At 48.1% G+C, this 4,848-nt stretch overlaps 1 long non-coding RNA gene across 1 annotated transcript; it reads left to right on the top strand.

Annotated features, from left to right (window-relative positions):
- The first annotated feature begins 803 nt into the window (after window positions 1–803).
- LOC146768098 (uncharacterized) lies at window positions 804–4,438 on the top strand. Its single transcript, XR_014950461.1, has 3 exons — window positions 804–911; window positions 1,750–1,811; window positions 2,541–4,438. It is a non-coding gene; the product is annotated as an uncharacterized LOC146768098 (long non-coding RNA).
- Window positions 4,439–4,848: the final 410 nt, after the last annotated feature.

Raw genomic sequence — 4,848 nt, 5'->3', positions numbered from 1 at the left:
TTATTTGCATCTTTCCAAAGATGAATGCAGATATGAAACCAGATCTATTCCTTAAAACTTGCATAAGGTTGGCATGTGAAGACCTTCAAGATAATTATGTAGGATTCAAGAGTTCAGCTCTTCAGTGATGACTTGCAGGCATTAAAGTGAAATAAAACTGATACCCAGCCAGTTCATCTACGGTCTGCAAGCCCTTGCAGCAAAAAACCCCAACCATTTGCACCTTTCAACCTTACAGTTCCATCTGATATCTGATCTTGAAGGTCAAACTAGGCTTGATGGAAGAAAAAAAAAAATTTTTTTTAAATTTAGAAGGCTGGTTTTTAGGCTAACAACAGCAGTTTGGAGTGCTGGCACATGGAAGACTGATGCAATTCAGCCCCATTCCCCATCCCCTGGCCCAAACCCCTTTTTCTGCTCCTAACCATGCACCAGGAGGGAACTGAGCAAGAGGAGCAAGGGGATTGAGGCAGGGACAGATGCCAGGAGCCCTGGCCAGCTGGGGAGAGGCTGAGGATGGAGCAGGGCTGTGAGCTGGGCCCTGGGGAGGTGCCCCAGCACCCCTGGGAGCTGTGCTCAGATGCACTCAGGGTCAGCCCAGCTGAGAGCGATGGAGCAGCACAAAATCTTCCTCCTCCTGAGACCAGGGACTCAGGTTTGCTGCCAGGCTTTCAGCAGCAGGGCAGTGATGCAGGGCTTGGGCTGCTCCTTGGCTCCCTGCCCACCCTGCTGAGCCTGGAGTGGGCAGCAGCTCCTTCCCACCCAGATCCAGCCTGGCTCACGTTGCCCAGGCAGATCTTCACTGATTTCTCACCTCTTTTCTGCAAGGCTCGTGGTCAGGGCTGGCAGGCAGCAGTTGTTCAGCCAGATCTCCCAGAGTTGCTCCCTTTCTTCTGAGTCTGCACTTTCAGGTACAAGAGTTTGGGCTGCCAAAAGTTTCTAGTGCAGGCACAGGGAAAAAAAAAAATACACAGTCATGGTCACCAAACCTTTGCACTCTTTTCAAACCTAAAAATGCACTGCAAACTGTGCACAAGGACATGTGTACCAGGGATGCTGAGAGGCTGCTGTTGCCTTTCCCCTTCCTTTATCATCAATCAGGGCAGTGTGTATGCTCCAGGCCCTTAAACAAAACAGGGATAAGCCTTATATTGTGTGGCTTTTGCCTCATATTTGCCCAAAGAGTACAAAAGCACAGGGTATGCACACTGAGCAGTTTGCAGACACACACACACACACACACACAGAGCCCCCATGGTGTCTTAGAGGCAGCCAGGAAATATTTCCTCCTCACAAGAAATGTATTTTTGCTGGTTTTAATTTTCAGAGCTTCCCAGGGGGGAAGTAAAAAAAGATACTTTTCAATGAGAAGCTGAAGCCTGAACAATCTGTGGTTTCTCATTTTGCTGGGTGGAAAGAGGGTGGAAGGAACATCCACCTCCATAAAACCATCACAGGCAATCACCCCTTTTCACAGGGAAAGGCCTGTGAAATAAAAACATGATCAGCCTGAAGGGACACTGCAGCCCCACACAGTCAGAGTATGATGGGTTATACACTAAAGATTGAAAAAATGAGGTTTTCCCTTGAGGAAAAGCAGTGCCTGGGATGAGCAGAGCACTCAGCATAGGAGACTTACCCAGCTTTTAGCTGCGTGGGCTTATTGTGTTCAGAATTAAAGGTAGCTCTGGTTCTTCCTTTCTGTCCTCATTTTCTTCCTTCTTTCCTTCCTTACTTCCATATAAACAGGAGTTTCCCTGCTGTGATAAGTGAGTGAAGACTTAGGGGATGTGACCTGTGCCAATGGAAAGGTATGGGAGAAATTAAGGGGATTTGGGGGATGGTGATTTGACTCAGAGCAGCTCAGGAAAGGGTGGGGAGCTGATCCACAGGCATGGTTGCAGCAGTGTGTCCTGCTGTGTGGGGGAAAGCTGATGCTCCCCTTCCCAACATCAGCATGGCAGATCCATGGTCAATCAGTGGATCCAGGTGGGGTGGATTCAGCTCAGGATTCTCCCAGACTGACACAGCCCTGGGGGTGGGCATAGAATCCACCTGGGAGCAGGGCAAAGAAAGGTTTAAGCAGCACCATTTTGGGGAGATGAGTCATGTTCTACAAATTCATGTTCTAAGAAAGAGATCTCATACCCCTGGGATTAAATTGCACCTGAAGAGGTGCTGGGCACTGAGAGGAGCCCATCAAGGTGCAACATCTGGCCATGGCTGACCTGCAGCTGCCTGGCAGGAGCACTAGAGAGGCAGGGATTGGTCTCTTCTCTCAGGTAACAGGGACAGGATGAGAGGAAATGGCCTCAAGTCGCACTAGGAGAGGTTGTGGTTGGGACAATTTCTTCACCAAAAGGACTATCAGGCTCTGAAAGAAGCTGGCCTGGGAAGTGGTGGGGTCAGCATCCCTGGAGGGATTTAAAAAGTGTGTAGATGTGACATCTGGGGACTTGGCAGTTCTGGATTGATGACTGGATTTGCTGCTCTCAAGGTCTTTTCCAACCTAAATGATTCTCTAATTCTCTTTCATTCAGACAAGGTGAGACATCATCAGGTGTTGCTCGAGGCCAGTTCTGCTCCTCAGGGAGGTGGAAGCTGTGTGAGAGCAACCCCACACCATCAAAACCAACACCAAAACCCATCAAACACCAAACAGACCTGCTGCTGCCCCACAGCTTGGTCCTGTGCACCACGAGACAGTCATATTTGGGCAGCATTTTAGACTGCTATCTACTCACAAACCCATTTTAGGATTCCATCTACTCACAAACCCATTTTAGGCTGCTATCTACTCACAAACCCATTTTAGGATTCCATCTACTCACAAACCCTGTCAGGTCCTCCAGGCTGTGCCAGTGCTGTTCTCAAAATCAGAACCTAAAACCCTAAACTAAGGGCACCAGAAGCCTTCTCCTTCAGTGTTTCATTTCTTACAGTTCAGAATGAACTTTATTTCACACACCCTGTGGTGGTGAGTGGATCTATCACTGATTTCCTGAGAGCCACATCTTGGCTCCACTGAAGTCCAAGATTTGCTGCATTTCACTGACTCCAGGAGCTGGAGTTGCTCTGGGATGTCTCCATACCCCAAGCCCTACATCCTTGGCCATCTCTGCAACTCAACCACCACCTGAACTTGAGAGCATGAAGTCCAAAAAGCTTCAAGATTTGTATATTTTCATTACCCTGGAGAAGCCAGGGGCTTCTTGAAGTAGAAACTGCCACCACAAAACCCAACAACTAAAAAGATCCCCCCAAAAAGTCCAAGTTTTCCACCCTGCATTAAAGAAAAACCTGGCAACCAGGGAATATTGAAAGGGAACGTGCATTCATGAAGGTTCTTGTAGCAGTTTCCCCATGATTCCCACAATAAGGCATTTGTGTTCCTAAATCTTGGGATGAAACTGGAGCCCCACAGTCCCAGGGGCACAGGGAGAGCACACGTGGGGTCCCTCCCCAGCACGTGCCAGGGCTGTGGAAGCTCATTAAAATGGACCAAGAAATGTGCCAGCTGCAAATGCAGAGACAAGCCTTTTCAAATAAGCCCAATTAGTTCCACATGTGCATTTGATAGATAATTTTTTTTTTCTTTTTTTGGTTATGTAACATGAAACCAATAATTATGGAAATGAGTGTGAGGATCCAGATAGTCTCCAGAAAAAGAAGGCAGAGACAGGGAGAGTGAACAATACCAGAGACTTTGCAGGGATTTTTTTCCTCCCTTAATGCACCCATCCTTAGCAAACTGCTGGTGCAGAGCCCTGCTCAACAGACCAAAGGAGAGGAATTGGCTCTGGGAGCTTCATCTCCCTGGAGCAGCACAGGGCCTTCAACTGCAGGATTAAAATCTGGCTGTGCAGTCACATACCCAGCCCTGAGGCAAATGGCTCTCCTCACCCCCAAAAAATGTGGAGAATGTGCTGGAAAGAGTGCAAAATCTGCTGCTTCCCTCAACTGCTTGTAGCTAGTTTGCTGTGAATTCCTCAGTTGGGGATTAAATCTGGAGGAAACAAACATCACAATCAGTATTTTTCAGAAAACCATTTATGCATCAATCTGTTTATAACAAATAGCAGATCTCTATTCACACCCAAACTGATTTATTCTCCCATGCTTGCTCACACTCCTCTGACAAGCAGAGTACAAATCTGCGTGCAGCAAAGCTGGGCACATGGGGAGGAAAGAAAGAGGAACACGCAGGTTTTTAGTGGGAATACAGCTATCAAAACAATGTTATACAATTGGGGGGGGGGGGAGTTAAGAAGGAAAAAAAAAAAAAAAAGTAGAGGTGATTATGTAAACTGCTGTCCCTGTCTGGTCAGCACAAATCTCGGGTGGGCTTAGGTCAGTCTGTTTGACACAGTTGTCTGTGTTAACCATGAGCAGATGCCAGCTCAAAGTTCCCTGTGAGCTGCCTCTGCTCCCTGCCAGCATTCCCTGTGTGCCTCAGGCAAGGTGAAGCAGCACTGCCCACCCCTGTCCATGTCCATGGCCATGGAATGAGGCACCAAACCTCCCCTCCCAGCTGGATGCTCCCCACAGAGCAAAAAAACCAAAAAGCAGAGCTTGTTGTTCTGAGTGCAGTGGCCAGGAGATGTCCTGGGCAGGCAGCGAGGCCTCAGAGTATAAATAAAATACTGGAATAAAACTCCAGCCCCCCTGGAAAAGTCTTGGGATGCAACCACAGCACAAGGAAAGGTGGGTAACAGGCAAAGGTGTGATCCAGAGGAGAAGCATGGAAGTGGCATCAGCTGCTGCCTGTGGAAACATCTGGAGGACTTTTTACCACCCTTCTCATATTTTGCAGAGAAACCCTCACTGTTTGAGGGGAAAGGGTGGCTG

Source organism: Lonchura striata, chromosome 2 (assembly GCF_050655825.1).
Source record: "Lonchura striata isolate lonStrDom1 chromosome 2, ASM5065582v1, whole genome shotgun sequence".
Taxonomy (NCBI): domain Eukaryota; kingdom Metazoa; phylum Chordata; class Aves; order Passeriformes; family Estrildidae; genus Lonchura; species Lonchura striata.
The sequence above is the reverse complement of the archived record's forward strand: the minus strand, read 5'-3'. Positions and strand labels throughout refer to the sequence as shown.